The following is a 17,593-nucleotide window of genomic DNA, read 5'->3' as shown; positions in this document are numbered from 1 at the left end:
TGACATCGGGACGCTGCCACCGGCACAGCTGCCGACATTAACGAGGTGCGCAGGATCCTCCATGGCGTCCTGAAAGACCTGTTGAGCCCTGGTGCCAGAACGCGCGCTCAGCAAGCTAGGCATCCGGGGTGACCACAGCCTGGAACTCAGGGCCAGGGAGCTCTCAGCCGGTGAGAGCCGGCAGCCCCGCAGCAAGTGCTAGCAGCGGCAAACAAGGCTAAGCAGGGAGTGGGCTAGCGGGCTCCGGCAGCGAGCGAGTGACCCCCTTGGGGCCCCAACAGGGCAGCTAGGTCTCCACCTCCACCCTTCACCAAAGCTGCACTTTGAACCAGCTTTTCTCTGCCCAGCCACTCCCAAGGAAGGTCTTCTCGGAACTTTCATCAGAATAAAATAAAAAGCCCAAAAGGTGACCTTTGCATAGTGATATTGCTGGGGAGATTTGGGTTACACCTCAAAAACAGGTGTTTGCATGTATCCCTCATTTACAAGTCTCATTACAGCGTGCCAACTAAGTTTTGGCCTCTCATGGGAGACGTGTCACAGATCACTGACTCCTTGGGGACTCAAACAATTCAGGAGTATATCTTATTTTTCCTGCTTGAGATTCTGCAAGGCTCCCTGCAGAGTTTTTCTCTCCACTAGACTGAGACTGTTGAAATGGGGGAGCCAAGGAGATACCGACTTTGGGGTCATAGATTTGGGGAGGTTTGGGAGTCTGGCATCTCTATCATCTTTGAGTGAGCCGGTGCCTTAAGTCCTAGCCCAGAGCCCTAGTGTAAGGAGAGGAGACGCTCCATCTAAAGGAGTGACTGGATCCCAGGAGTTTCTTCACGGATCCTCTCTTCCTTTCCCACCTGCCAGAATGATCCTGTGTGCTTTTGAGCGGTGCCCAGGGTCTCACTTCCGGAAAGGGGCGTAACCCAAAGTGTGGGTGGGTACCCAAGAAAGTTGGCCCAAGCCCCTGGCGAGAAAGAAGAGCCTGTGAACGTTTACCTGGGAAAAGATTGAGTAGTGGGCCCTTGTGCTTTTTTACAGGACCCTCCTGGCATCCAGTCCCTGCTGAGTAGCCCTCCCGACCTCAGAGCAGGGAACACAGTCGTTTTGTTTTTATGGTAAGGAGAAAAAGAAAGGAGACAGAAGGTAAAGGGAGCTTAGAGACGGTTCCAGTTTTCATTCAGGAGGGATCTCTGGAACCCAGAGGACGATATGCAGCACGTGGAGACAGAGAACAGGGAAACTCATGTAAATAAACTAAGAGGGAGGGGCCTTCCTGCTGAAGCTCTGATCTCCAGGGAGGCCCTGAGTAAAGACCTCTACCTCCCTGAGACCTCTCTTAACTAAGATGGGGTCTGTTGAGCCATAAGTCCATTGTGAGGAGATTTGTCCCCACAAGCACCCCCTCCCTGTGAACCCAGAACCAGGCAGGAACATTCTGGACAGAGGAGGTGTCCAGACGGGGAGGGGGTGCTGGTGGGGACAGACAGACATTCCTCTGGAATACTAGGACTGGGAGAACTTTATGTCCTAGCTCACTGCTTCTCACCACGATGGTTTGTTTTATTTTGTGGTTTTTTGTTTGTTTGTTTGTTTGTTTGTTTGTTTTGTTTTAAACCCAAGTGCCAAAAATCAGTCATTCAAAGACCTTGGAACCAGGCTCCTGTGCTTGTTTTAAATGTGTTATTAAGAGGTCAAGCTATTAATAAAGTATTGCCCTGGCAATAAAGTTTATGGAAAACCCCTATACCTGGCATAAGAATAAGTTAACAGAGATAACTTGATAACACTCTCAACTGGGTGTATGGTCCCATCTAATCTCACAGGTATTTGCCCTCTAGCTGCAGGTCAGAATGGGAGTTCTGAACATAAGTAAGATGGAAGTAGAAGCAGGTATTAATTTATCACCATCTCAGTTCACAAGTATAATAAAAATCACTTTGGGTAGGCAAGGTGCTTGTGGAGATAATATACAGTTATGCTTCTGATTGCCAGGATAATAGATAAGTTCATAGTTGTCTAGTGTGGTAGTATAATCCTAGCTGCTTGGAAGCTGAGGCAGGAGGATGGAAAGTTCCAGGCCAGTCTGGGCAACATAGTGAGGCCATGTCTCAAAAATAAAATCAATCAATCAATCAATAAAAATGTAAAAGGCTAGGAGTGCAGCTCAGTGGTAGAGCATTTGCCTAGCATGTAGGAGGCCCCAGGGTTCAATTCCCAGTGCAGATAAATAAATAAATAGATAGATAGATATTTTGGGGAAGGCTATAGTTGCTTAGCCCATAATCACACACTGAATGAACAGAACACCTAAGAAATACAGGATATGCAATAAGGAGGGAGGGAGCTCTTAGTGTAGGTGTCCTTAAAAGTAGAAGGAAACTCACTTGGAATGATATACTTGATTTTATTTCCCTAGGAAACTAAGAAGAGAGCTAAGGGCGGAGGGGGGACAAGTCTACATTATCCATGGTGGCAAAAACAGGCCCTCCTGCAAGGGCCAGAATTGGCACAGTTGGCATCTGGCACTTAGGAAGCTTGTCAGCCGGGCTGGCTTGTGGTCAATTATCTCCTTAAGTAGACTGGCACCAGTCCAGCCAGGGAGGAGAACTAGTTACATTCATAGGAATCAGAGCCAGTTAGCTGGAAGTGGCACTGCTGAATTCCAAGCATCTTTGTGTTGGAGCGTTGGAAGGCTTGATCAACACATATCCTCCTGGGACTCAAAGGTGACATTTGCCTGCTTGGCACTAGTACAGGAACTCAGAGTTTGAAAATAGGATGGATTGGGAGAAGAAACATGGATCTTCAAAGGGATCTATTCCATTTAAGTTCCATTCACCTGACAAAATTGCCATTTCTGATACACACAAAATAACACAGAAATCCTTATAAATTGAGCAGGGTCAAGATCCCTCACTGGATAAGTATCTGGTTTCTCACTGTACCTATGAAATGTCAAGACAGGATAGTTTTGGGGGGGGCATGTTCATGTTGAGTGATGTGACATTAGTGAATACAAGAGCATGTGTCTACAATTCTGTATGGGAGTCCTGGGGAAGGTTAGAGTTGGCACTGAACATGGGAAACCAAAGAAATAGTTACAAAAATCAGGGGTAACCTTTTGTGGGCTTAAGGGCACAGTGGGGATCCAAGTGTAGATGAGAAGTCCTTGGATTGTGGAGGGTGAAATAGTTTCTGACATTGCCATGAGTCTGACAAAATAGAGTCTGACATTGCCATGTTGTTCATTCAAAACATTTTCATTAACATTGTCTTTCCAAGTTCAAATGCTACTTCATACCTTTTGGAGGAGATTGAAGGGATCTGCTTGGGTTTTGAATTCAGTCTTAAACTATTGCTTAAGCAATATGAATTTGGCAAAACCCCAGGTATACTCCCTTTATTATATTAAAGGATATTCCCCTTTAATATCCCCTGTGTATTTTAAGAAAAATTGAAGCCACATGTTGCTCTTTTCTCCTTGCATCCAAGTGTGATTTTACTGAATTTTAGTATGGTCCATCAAATCCAAATTCTGAGTTTTAATCCATAATATACTCATATGATCTACACACAGTCACATGATATGCACATATGTCCTTAAGCAGAAAATAAAGCATCTGAGAACTATAGTTTTATTATAGTAACACTTCTTTAGACTAAAGAGTCATGCTATGCCATGCCACGTTAAAAATGGTTTTATAAAATTATCAAAAAATTCTGAAAACCTAACTCATGAGAAGAGTTAAAGAATATTGCTAAGAAGATATTTTTGGTTTTATTTAATTTTATCTGAACAGTTCTTGTCTGCCACAAGTAAAAGGGTTTTTTTGTGTGTGTGTGCACAGGGAACATCCCATCTTCACTCATAAGCCACAGACCTCATTACTGCAACATGATTTTTAACATACGTTAGAATATGTTTTCCCTTCTGAGCCACTGCCAGTCTTGTCAGCACCTTCACGGACAGCATGTTCTCACTGTTGCTGCAGATGGATGCTTAGGAAGAAGGAAGCAAGAGAGCTGAGGTCCAAATCCAGCTGAATTGGATTTATTCCAGAGAGGATTGACAATGATACACATAGATGACAAAAGGAAGGAAGGAGGGGGTGGGAAGAGGTAGGGGAGTGCACTTAATACTGACAAAACAAAGCCCCAAAAAAGAAAGTTCTTTTTAATTTTCTCACCGATTACCATTTTTTTTTTTTTTTGGTTTCTTCTGAGAAACTATAGACAAATTCTTTCAATGTGTGTTAGTTTTTCTGAAAGCCTACTTACCTAGCGTCATCTTGCCTTAAAAACAACATTCCTCTTTCAAAAATGATTCTCAGCTAGACTAAGCAGTCCCTTTCAGCCTCATTTATTGCCTAAAATGATGAGGCTTAGTCTGCCTAAAAGTTCATCCCAGATAAGGATTTTGTGACATTAACCTTGTTGCAATTTATTTTATAGGGATTAACTAAATCCTCATAGAGAAATATTTAAATAATTTATGCTATTTGCATACTGCAGAATATCATGAAGCATTACAAGTAATGCTTAAAAAATTTTACTCATAATAGCAAAGGTTTATGAATCCTATGGAGGGGAAGCTATATTCAGTATAATCTTGTCCCCATAATATATATTGAAAAGGTACATCACTGGAGAGGACTAAATCAATCTTAATTGTTGGCAATTTTGTCTTGGTGAATTTATATCATTTTCTTGTTTTTTATATGTTTTAGATTGGTTTAGACTGTCTACACCTATTGTATCTTATTTTTAAAATTTTTTTCTTCTTTCAGTGCTGGGGTTTAAATTCAGGGCCTCATACACATCAGGCATGTCATATTTGTATAATCAGGGAAAGGAATAGGCAACAGTCTATCTAGCTGATATAACTAGAATTTCAACAAAATGTAAAAAGTTATTTTTAAATGTAGTATTTTAAGTGTGGAGTACAAGTGAAGAGAGCTGATACAAATACACTTTAAAACCAAAGAGGAGCAAAGACACCTGAAATTGCACATACCTTGCCCAGACCATTCTGTCAGAAAGAAAAAAGGACTATCACTTTAAGCTTTGATATTTGGGGAAAAAATTCCCAAGCATCATCATCCCATAAAGCTTGAATAGGAAAATGTTAAGGGGTTAAAATTACACAGGATACTTGATAAAGAATAAATCTCACACTTTTGTTACTTCTACTAACTTACTCTGTTTTTATGAATTTTGCATTTCATGAATTTTTGTAGTAGCCTTGAACTCTTTGGGAAACTAAGGAGATAACAAGCTTAGACATTTCCTTCCAAATGAAAATAATATTAAAGCTGGGTGCCATGGTGCACACCTGTAATCCCAGCAACTCAGGAAGCTAAGGCAAGAGGATCACAAATTCAAGGCCAGGCTAGGCAAATAAGTGAGACCCTGCCTCAAAATAAAATTTAAAATGGGCTGGGGATGTAGTTCAATGCTTGACTTACAAGTGTAAGGCCCTAAGTTCAATTCCCAGTACCAAAAAGAAACAAGAAAAAATAGAAAAATAATATGCAGTTTTCCAAAACAGTGGTACCATTTTTCTTTCTCCTAGTTGACGAACCCTTTTTGAGTAGTAATAAAGTTTCTTTTTAATGGTCTGAAAGAGTATTTTGAAGAATTGATGGCTGAAAATTCCCCAAATTTGGCAAAAGACACGAATGTACAGATTAAAGCAGCTCAACAAACTCCAGAGGTCCACTCAAAGAAATCCACACCAAAACACAACCATTGAAGCTTCTAGAAATTAAAAACACTGTTCTCAAAATACTGTTTTTAATAATAACCTTCAAATTTCAATTAAATACATTATACACAAAGATGTCATTTGGCTCTAATCAAGAGAAAAACAGTGAAGGACAAGTATTCCAAAGTCTTTTCAAGTTTTTCACATCTAAGACACAATGTCAGTGCAAGTTTACAATTAAATTTTACTATGGTATAAAAAATCTAAAGTCCAAACTATCAACAACTGAGGTAAATCTTTATAAATAAACATTATCAAGTAACTTAGTTTAAAACAGACTGAACACAACACAGCCTCTTCTGTACTCTGAAGCTATAGGCCATGACTCTTGGAATGAACATGATTATTGGTAGGGGACATCTCAATAAGTGACAGAAGGAGCTGCAGGGTCCCCAGCTTCAGAGTAAGAGTGCCCTCACAGAAACTCTGCAGCCCTCCAAGGAGCAAGCTGGACATGCTCCTGGCTGTGAAGGCTCAGTGGAGCCCTTGTCTTAATCAGCACTACTTGGGCTCTCTCCCCAGTTTTTTCTCTGTCCTTTTTTTCATCTCCCTCCTTTGTGTCCTTGAACTGAAAGCTCAAGGACAACTTCTATTCCTCCACCATCCTGACCCTGGACAAATTCATCACATATCCCCCATCTCTATAAATTCTACCCTTGCAACTTACCATTGATCTCCTTAGAGCTCCATCCCATTAGCATTATGGGACAACCCAGCCCAGCCACGATGCCCCCGTTCACCCTGGCATATCCTAGTAATAAAGTTTTTAAGATGGATTTTTAGTTGCTAGTTATATTAGTCTGAGTAAATTTGCATTGTATCTTTTCTATCTATACCAAATTTTTTGGTCTCCAAAACAAAAAATGCAAAACCTTTCAACTACCAGAATATTGAGCAACTCTAGAAGATTGAACATATCTCAACTTTTATACCAGAACCCTGTTAGTGTATAATATAGCTACGGATCATTGAGCTTTGAGTTTTCAAATAAATTTTACTAGAGAACTAAAATATTGAAATTATAAGACAAATTTTTAACCTAAGGGAACCAGAGACTCAAAGTATAATCAAATATATCCAGTTTTACCAGCTAAAAGTACAAAATAAGTTCATTATTTCTTTAGCATACAAAAGCAAAAGTTGCATCCTCATCAGAAATTTCATTTCTTTCCTGTCAGAGAACCCCAGGGGTTGATTTAGGCAAGATTCCACCCACTTTTTTCCCATAACTTTATTTATGCATTATAGAATACATAATGGTGGGATTCATTTTTATATATTCATACGTGCACAAATACACCTACTTTACAAAGAATAAATGAAAAGTCTATCCTGCCTGGTAACACAATTTCTCACATTTTAAGTGCACATGAATTATCTGGAGAGATTTTTAAAACAGTTTGCTGGGTTCCATCTCCAGAGATTTTGATTCAGCAGAAGTGGGGCCTGAGATTGTGCACAGATTAACCCACCAATGAGGTTATTACAGCTCTCGAAATCTAATCATTTCACCTCTGAACATTTGTACATTGCCTAACATATGAGCTTTTGGGGGACATTAAAGATCCAAAACATAGCATTCTACCCCTTACAATTTGTTACATATTTCAAATAACTAGAAGAGAAGAATTTGAAGTTTCCTATCACATAGAAACAATAAGTGCTTAAGGAGACAGAAATGCTAATTATCCTGATTTTATCATTATAGATTTATCAATTTATAACACAGTACTCCATAAATAAAAATGAAACTACATGTCAGTTTAAAAAAAATATTTTTAAAATGGAGCCAGGCTAGGATGTCGTTCAGTGGTTGACTGCTTGCCCACACAGGAGGCCTTAGACTCAATCTTTAGCACTACATAAACAAACTAACAAATAATAAATTACATTTAAATTTAAAAAATTAAAAAGATGTCATTCAGCCAGATATTTACAAAATATTTTATCATTCAGGACTGAGGCATAAAATAATGTATATTCTAGGGGCTGGGGTGTGGCTCAGAGGTAGAGCGCTCGCCTAGCATGCATGAGACCCTGGGTTCCATCCTCAGCACCACATAAATATAAAATGAAAATATTGTGTCCACCTATAATTAAAAAATAAATATTTTAAAAAATAATGTATATTCGAACAAAACTAATGTTACTTGAACTTTGAGAGCTCACAAAATTTTCTGCAGCCTCTCCCCATTTTCTGTGACAGCTTTCGTCTCTAGAAAAGATAATGCAAAGGAAAGAGGTTGGAATTATGAACACTCAGAAACTTAGATCCCAAGGGAGCAAAACCTCAGAACCTCACCAGGCACCTCCTGAATGGTGGTCCTGTCACTGAGATGAAGCACGATAAAGCTGTTTTTTGAAATGTTGCGTATATAACATTTACTCTAGTCCCTCTGAGGAATTCTATTCAATGGCAAAGAAGGTGTAAAGGCATTGTTTTTCTTAGTTATCTAAGGTCTATAGATCTAGCTTCCTCATACTAGGTTCAATTTATGGAATAAGACAGGTGCCCTCAAGGGGGCCTTGGGAGCTGCCTTGCCCCTGAAACCATGTGAAGACACAGAGTGATGGCACCATTTCTGTGAGCTGAGCAAGGAATGAACCTGCACCAGATATCAATCCTGCCAGTTCCTTTAACATAAAATCCCTAATATCCAGATAATTTGGGGTTGCTTATTAGCCACCTAGTCTAAGATATTTGGTCGGTCTTAGCAGTCCAAAGGAACAAAGACATTGCTCCTTTATGCATAAATACTCCAGAGATAAACTGGCATGAGTAGCAAATGTCAGGGCCTTCACAATTTGAGTTTACTTACTTTAGAGCCATAGACATTAACGAGTTCAAATATGTATCGTTTCTGTTTCTAAAAGTTTCTCAATTGTCTTTCCAGGAATTTCCCACTGGTGACTGTCTGCCATCCACTCTAATCTTCTTGCAGGTGGCTTGGCCTTGGCTGTTCTTTAGTATCTGCTCTCTCCTCTCCTCTCCTGTCCAGCTGTGTTCTTTGCCCATCACCCTACTCTACACCATTTCCCTTTATGAAGAACAGTTTTGTTTTCTGTCTGTCCCTCTAACTCTTTCCAGACGCTAACCTTGGGACCTCATCTCTGCAATGAAAGTGCTCTCTCAAAAGTTATTTTTCTAAATGAAGATAGCTCTTTTAATAAAAGAAACTAAGACTCTAGCTATGGAAATCACATTTTAAAATCTAACTGTACGCATATATCCATTCCAAATGCACTTATTTAAAAGTGTATTTTGGGAACTTCACCGTGTACTGACAATAAGACATGTTCCTTATTGTGCCAATTATTAAACTATTGTCCCCCATCCACAAACCCATCCTTTTATACTCTAAGATGCTGGGGCTGGGACTCTGCAATCCACATTTCTGCTTGCCAACTGGTTGTATATTAGATCCTGGTAATACAGGGCTCCAGCAGAGTCAGCAGAGTAGAGAAGGAAGGAGGGGCTTGTTGCTTCTTATTTGTAACCTCTCAGGCTTCTGTTCTACTTTTGCAATTCTCCTCAGTCTCAGTTCCTTTCCCATAGCAGCAGTTGAAAGTTTTCCCAGCATTTCAAAAAACAGCTTTATCGTGCTTCATCTCAGTGACAGGACCACCATTCAGGAGGTGCCTGGTGAGGTTCTGAGGTTTTGCTCCCTTGGGACCTAAGTTTCTGAGTGTTAATAACTCTAACTTCTTTCCTTTGCATTCTCTTTTCTAAAGATGGAAGCTGCATCCTGCAGCTGCTAGTTTGTGATACCTTAGAGTTTCATTTTATGCTTTCAGTTACTAACACTGTTTTTTTAAAACATGGAATATAATTTACTCTTTTTTTTAAAAGAGAGAAAGAGAGAGAATCTTTTTTTTGTAGATGGACACAACACAATGCCTTTATTTTTATGTGGTGCTGAGGATCGAATGTGGGTCCCACGCGTGCTAGGCGAATGCTCTACCACTGAGCCACAATCCCAGCCCTACTAACACTGTTATACTTGTTAACAACTTATTACATTAAATTCTGTTTGTAAAAATAACTTCAATTAACAATGAATGAGCTCAAGAGAAATTTAAACACTACAAAGTTCACATAAGATTAAATTTAGATGCCAGAAACCAAGCTGACACACTACATATTATTTTGCTGGTTTGAGATTAATATGTATGAAAACTAAATATAAAAGGAAATCTATATTTTCATCTTTGTTTCTCCATTGCCTAATATAATACCTGGTTCATGATCAATTCTTAATAAATGTTTATTGAGAGAAAGGATTTTCTTTTAAATCCATGCTTCCACCCTGATTTAATGAATATTCAAATGTGGAGAATATCTTACCAGATGGTTAAAAAGAACAAAAACAAACCCAAAACCTCAAACAACTAAATTTTAGTGAAATAGCTTGAAAAGAGACTTACAAAGATTCAAATGCTTTGTCAAGGTCACTTAGCTGGCTTGTGATGAGCCAGGATTGGATTTCACAGCAAGCTCGGGCCCCATTCTTGTCTATGCTCCCCACTGCTTAGAAAAACCTCTCTGCTTCTCTGATTCTTCGTTTTCCCATCTGTAAAACTGGACAAATAATAAATGCCTAATTAGATTTAATTTAGCCAATAAATCAGGTATGCTGACAATCAAAATTGAAATTCATGTTTTCAAAAAATGGTTGAGAAATATTTCTTAGTAATTGGAGACAGATTGAAAGAGCTCTCTTAGAAATTAATATTATTCAGTAAAGAGGCTAACTGAAAAGAGGAACTTGTTTGGGGGCAATGTTTTAAAAACTAGATCTAAGCAATATTTTTTTGTTCTTCAAAACTGTGTAATGACTTTAAAACCATATTTATACAAACAATTTCCTGGCTTTAAAATTAATTTTGGCATTATGTGGCATTTACTTAAAAGTAAATTTTCCTACTTTCGAAAATATTAAAGACTTATTGAAAGAGAAATGAAAGGTTGGGGCTGTAGCTCAGTGATAGAGCACTTGCCTAGTGTGTCCAAGATCTTGGGTTTGAGCCCCAGCATTCAAAAACAAACAAACAACCAACAGCAACAAAAAACCTTTAAAAAGACACATTGTGAAATTATTTGAATATTGCATTACCTAAAATGAAATTTTAGAATATGGAAAGAAGGAAAAGTTGGGGGCTGGGGTTGGGGCTCAGTGGCAGAGCACTTGCCTCGCATATGTGAGGCACTGGGTTCCATGCTTGGCACCACATAAAAATAAATAAACAAAATAAAGATATTGTGTCCATATATAACTAAAAACATTTTTAAAAAAGAAGGGAAAGTTTGAAACTGACTGTAAATAAAAGTCTGTTTGGATTCATCCAAGATGATGAATATGTCTAGGATAAGACAGAGCTACTCTAGCACCCCAAGCATACCTCCCCCATGCCTCATTTCTTTCTCTCTCCAACTACTGAATTTTGCCTGTTCTTCAAAGACTAAATTAAAAACCAACCCCCACAATCCTGATGTTTTACAGGAGCTCAATAAATTCTTTCTATCTTTTTTCTAAGAATTCTTTCCAAGTTCCTCCACTCGTTTACATCTCCAATTGCTTCATTCTTAGAGCATTTGGTGACACCCCTGGCACAGTATTCCTTGATTTGGACTGATCATGTCACTAGCTGTTCTGCCCAAATGAACTGGAGATCATATGGCCTTCACTTTTATGGAAATCTTCATATTCTTTACTGCATGGTGTCTTCCACATGCTGTGTGCTAACTCAATGTCTATGTGTTTAAGAGAATTACACGTAGAAATTCTCCTTCAAAGATGATTCCTATAGAAGTAAATTCTCTCTTGTCTAATTCCTTTTCTATTTCCTGGAACCTATTCCCTGTCCTGCAACATAAAATTATATGAGACCAATGGCTTCCATCCCAAATTCTTGCAGCCATTGACAAACTCAATCTAGGACATAATTGGTGCTCCATGGGCAGCTTGCTCCACAGCAGATTAAACAGAAAGTTCAATTTGAAGTCCTAATTCTAGACATTGTACCATGAAAAATGCTGGCTTTTGTGAATGTCATTTAAAGAATGACATGGGGCCAATGAGAAGGGCCTGAGTTTGAATCCCATCTCTGAAATTTACTTCAATCATTTTGATGATAATAATTTATTAAATACTTATATCCTGACATGAATTCCCAAAATAATTGTATACAGTAACTCCTAACTCCCTTCCCCAACACATTCCCATTTTACAGATAAAGAAACTGAGACTTAGAGTACATTTTCCTCCCAGAGATCAGAAAGCTAGTAAATGATTGTCAGGATTAGAACTCAAGGTAATGAAACTCAAACACCAGCTCCTGGCTTCAAAGCTGTACTACTTCATTGAGTTCCTTAGACTATTTCTCAGTTTTCTCATTTTATAAATGAAACAAATAGCTGGGCATGGTGGCACACACCTGTAATCCCAGCAACTCAGGAGGCTAAGGCAAAAGGATCATAAATTTGAGGCCAGCTTTGGTAACTTAGCAAGACCCTGTCTCAAAATTTAAAAAAGTCTGGAGATGTAGATCAGAGGTAGAGAGCCCCTGGGTTCAATCCTCTATATTGCAAAAAAAAAAAAAAATAGAAAAATAATTTCTGCTCATTGGGCTATTGAGGTAGCAACCTAATAAACATTAACTTCCTTTTCCTTGGAACTGCAGAATCTCATCAACTTAAGCCAATTTGGACTGAGACCTTTGATATAAACAAAGATAATGTTAGCCTGCATTTCATCTCCTGTGTTTCCACCTGACTGTACACTTTCCAATGACCCATGTGCTCAGTGGATGCAGAAAGCGATCTCTAATAAGGAGCAAGCTTTGCAGATGCTTTCCTTGGTCCTTAGCAATTTAAACACCTTTGCTGTGAGTGATTGAGGACTTTGAAAAGAGCACTTTCTGCATTTCATTAACAATGGTTTTTCCCTTTACAAATGGAAATAATTGTGTGAACTTACATGTTTCAATCTGAGATGGGTTAACTGTGTTTTAACTAGTGGAAAGGAAAACTGAAGTCCAGAAAAGGATACCGCCTTTAGTTCCACAAAGGAGAAATCTTGTTCCTGCCACCCACCAAGAAGAAGAGTGGACGGACAAAGAAAGCACAAATGACCTACAGCCACATTTTAACTTCCTTCTTACTTCCCCAACAAATGACAACATCCAGTAACAATATTATGATGCTGCGTTTGTTTAAGCAGATGCATCATTAATTTTCATTTCCTTTTTTTTCTCCGTTCTTCATCTCAGGCGAGATAAGGCCAGTGAGTATGCACTTTTGATGAATCACTGTTTTTTGATCTTTTCCTAAAGTGGCACAGAGACACAATTATGGGTTTACAAATGGTATTTGTTTGTTTATTTATTGTCTCCCACATAATTAATTGAGAGATCTGAGTTCTAGTGTCTGTAAGTCTCTTCTGCCTATCTGATAGTGGGAAAACCACAGGAATTCTCTTTCCTTGCTTACAAACATTATTTCCACACTTACCAAGCACTCCTTATGTAACACATATTGAGTGTAACCAGAATTGTTCAAGAAGGACAGTGGTGCTTCCCTGTATGCCCCACAAAATCAATGCAAGATGAAATGCCCAAATGTTCCATTCAGTTCCAAGGTTCAATAATCCTCTCATTCTAAAGAAGTCATGCCCATGAAATATCTTTGTGACCTCTTAAGTGTATTGCAAATACTAGTAAGTGACGGTCATGATGGTGAGAAGGGGGAAGATTACCATTCTGTGCTCAAGAAAGGGTTGATGTCACTCTTCTACATTCATTGAGGATCTCAAAGTGGCAAACAAAAACTTTGGGGGGCATGGAAGTGGAGTATGAAGTGAAGTTTTTGCCTTGATCTAGTAGAAGTTTGCCCTTTAGTGCCTACAGCACATACATTAATATTGTATTTGAGTTCTTAAGATCAGATTCTTCAAGGTCTCTATTACATGCAACAATAAACTTCTTCTTAACACGTTTTACAGACAAGATCCTAGGCAGTTAAATGGAAATTCAAATATCTAAGAACCTCCTGAATTATTTGTAGTTCCCTAAGCTGTTCAATAAAATTTAGAGGTTGAGATGTTTTCAGACCATCTCATTAGAAAAAGCAATTCCAGAACTGATTACCTGTTCCTCCACACTGTGGGCATTATTTTTAGTACATCAAGCATTCTAATAAAAGATTTTTAAAAAAAAAATCAAACACTTGACATTCACTATTAGTTTGCTCCTTGAATTAGATATGATTAAACTTGGGATTTAGAAAACATTCTCTCCCTGCCTCTTGCTTGCACATGATGTCAGTATAATTCCTACAAAGAAACCCAAAGTCATTAAACTCTATTACTATCATTCTTCAAATAAGCATACTTGATATTTCTGAATTTCTAAATTGGATAACAGTATGCAAAACATAGCATAATTCAAACTAAAACCAAGATTTAGGACTCCACAGGCAAATATTCATTTCACTTCTTATAATGATGTATCCTTTGTAGATACAGTCTGGATAAGAATCTAAAGAGTTCAGAATTTTTTGGATAGTCTTAAATCCAGGTGTGTGCTAGGTAGATCTGTTTCTTGTTATTGCTATGACAGATTATTACAAATCTAATGGCTTAAACACACACAAACTTATTGTTACAGTCCCAAAGTTCAGAGGTCCATAGCTTGCCAGGCTAAAGTCAAAGCTGGAAGGGCGAGTTCATGCTAGTGGCTCTGAGACTCCATTTCTTCTTTTTCTATTTCAGCTTCTGGAGGCCACCTATGTTTCCAGGCTTCTAGCTCCCTCTTCCAGTTTCAAAATCTGCTGCCATCATCACATCCTCTTCTCTTCTATGGTCACATCTATGGTGGGACTCAGGAATGTGACCCCCAAAATATGGCACCTTAGCCAAAAACAACAGAAGCAAAAAGGCTACTCTCATTTTCCTACTTACCCTTCTACCCTGACACAAAGGCATAAAACCAAGGAAGAATTTTCTTATTTTCCCCTGAAGCAGGTCTTTATTCAAGAGATGTCTTCCCTATGCCTGGAGAGAAAGAAGAGAACACGGAGAATCCAAGAAGAATCTGAACACACAGGTCTTGCCAAGTTCCTCCCAGCTCATAACCATGGAACCATACCCCCTTCATTCAATTATACTGCTTCATGACTGTCTGCTTCATGACACCTAAGCATTAAAGCACTTGGACTTCCCTCTTGGTTTGAATCTTCATTTCCTTACGAAGTCTGCCACGTCATGTAAAACTTGTTAAATGAATTTTGATGCTTTTCTCTCATCGATTGTCTTTTATTACAGTGCTCTCAGCTATAAACCTAGCAATGGATAAGGAAAAGATTTCCTTCCTTCTACATCTTCCCCTGCCTCCCTCTTATAAGGATACTTATGGTAGCATTTAGGATCTTCGGGATAATCATACTTGTATACACTTGCAAAGTCTCATCTGCATATATGTTAATATTCAGAGGTTCCAAGGATAGGATCTGGGTATCTTGGGAAGCCATTACTCTGTCTCCTACACAGGGTGAGTCAGTCATATTTGTGTGGCTTATATTGACTTCATCCAGATTTACTACTACATGAAAATGATAAAACAGCTTTTGATTTTATGGGGCATAGAAAAATGTTCTCCTCTCTGAAACCTTCATAATTTAGTCTATGAAATGAACTGACACTGGGCAAATTAGAAGGAAAAACAATTTTAATTATGTGCACCCACCTTGAATCTTAAAAAAAAATATGAGACCTAAAGAAGAGCAAGATGTTTAATGTTTTTATAGCTTCCCAAGCTACAGAAAGAAATAAGGGCGTGGTGTTCCTAAGTAGAGGTGGCCACGTGTCATGAGAGGGTGAGATGGAAGCAGCAAACAAAGGTGGTCTTGTTATGCAGAAAAAAACATCTCTCAGGTAGGAAAACTTGTGTTGGGGCAATCCTCAGAGTAGGTGCTAGCTTGTGACAGAGTCTACTGGTGCCCACCTTCAGTGGATTCTCCTATGATAGAGTTCATCTACCCAGGTTGATGAGATGATTCTCAGGGAGGGGGCTCATGATAATGGAGTTCCTTTTAGGAGAATCTTTCTTTGGGCACATAAGAGAACTTTGGAGAAAGCCCTTTCCTGTGCTTTATGGGAAAAGGAGGGTAAGAGATCTTGGTTCATCAGTTCAAAGCCCTCAGCATGCCTAAGTGTGGTTCCTTGGGGTATCATTTCCTGAGCTCCAAGTATGTCTTGGTTCATTAACCAGAGTGAGTTCTACAGGGATCGCTATTGAGAGTACCTGGCATTCAAGATGATGAGACAGGAAATAGAATAAAGGGGGAAAAATACCATTGAAAGTTCCACAATACCGCTCCCAGATTAACTGAGGACAAAATAATTTTATATCCAAAGGAATCTGTTCCTTGTCCTCTGTCTTCCTGTAATTAAAGATACACTCAAAGCCAATAAATGTCAGCCTGGATTGAAAACTTCAGAAGTGAACAAAAGCTATGAGATAGAGATGTGTTAGTTCCTTGTCTGAATGGTTGCCTCTGGGGAATTTTTCTTTGAGTTTTTAATAGCAATGTAATAAGAACAATCAGAGATCTGATTAGAAACAATCGCCTAAAAAGCAAGCTCAAATTTTCAGGCATAACTAATTCCTAGACCAAGTATGTCACAATCTGCCTGTCTACGGAACACCCATAAAGTATATTTGCATAGTCTTTAACAACTTGCTTTAGGATGAAAAGCAGACATGTTTAACCTTGTTAGGGAAAGGCAAATCTACCACAAGAGAAACCTTTACTTGATCTTTGAAGTGAGAATTACATGGTAGGGAGAGTTGGATCCTTCTAATATGTAGGCTCTCATCCCTTAGGAAACAGGGATTGGGTACGGGAAGGGAAAGAATGGCAAGTATGGGGTAGGGGTGGAATCCACCTTAACAATTGGTGGCTTTGAGAACCTTGGATCCCCCTAAGTATTGAGGCACAAAGAAACAGCAAAGTGAGGATTACATACCTCACTTTGATAAAAGGCAGCAGTTAATGCAATTTGTAATATATAAGGATCTTTATATTTCCACCTTTAAAGAAGAGGAAGGCATTAAAGCTCTCTCTCTCTCTCTCTCTCTCTCTCTCTCTCTCTCTCTCTCTCTGTGTGTGTGTGTGTGTGTGTGTTTTAGGGAAAGAGCAGATTCTCAGTCATTGATACTAAATGCAAACTTCAGGAGTCAGGTAATTCCTTTGCAAACCATACGACATAAAGCAGGCGTCTGTCAGAAATAAGTCAGGCTTTAACTTTCATAAAATTGTACAGGAAGCCGTTTTATTTTCAAGGGAGTTATGACATGTGCTGGAGCGATTCAGTTCTGCTCATCTAAAAGTTAACATAAATCTCCATTTTCTGCTGTTTTTCATATGGGGAAAGTGTTTTGAGTTCCAAATAGTGTTTTTCCCCAAAACAATTTTAAATATCCTTCCTAATAATAGCCTGAGGTGGGTGTATTTTATTTGCCTTGAGTTGTTCCTAAAATACAAATTACATTTTTATAACTAAAATTGAATATTAATATTCCCCGAGTCCCCATTATGTAAAGAAATTGGTATGTGTGTGTTGAAAGCAGAGCATACATTGAATATACATTGTTTTCAATAATAGAGAAACAGGAATAAGAGAATGAGCACTTGGCTGAAAATATCAGCAATTATAGCATTGGGAAGAGACATCAGACTTTTGACTTCCAGCCAGACCATGAAAAATATACCAACTCCTCTCCCTAAAGCAGAATATTTTTTATTAAAATTATTGCCTATAGATTTAAAACCTA

General features: G+C 38.7%; 1 pseudogene; it reads right to left on the bottom strand.

Moving 5' to 3' along the window:
* Nucleotides 1-233: 233 nt before the first annotated feature.
* The window catches only part of LOC113186540 (small ribosomal subunit protein eS4-like), an 83,242-nt pseudogene continuing 65,882 nt past the window's right edge, over nucleotides 234-17,593 (bottom strand).

Source organism: Urocitellus parryii, chromosome 4 (assembly GCF_045843805.1).
Source record: "Urocitellus parryii isolate mUroPar1 chromosome 4, mUroPar1.hap1, whole genome shotgun sequence".
NCBI lineage: Eukaryota > Metazoa > Chordata > Mammalia > Rodentia > Sciuridae > Urocitellus > Urocitellus parryii.
Note: the sequence above shows the minus strand (reverse complement) of the source record. Positions and strands in the feature narration are given on the sequence as shown.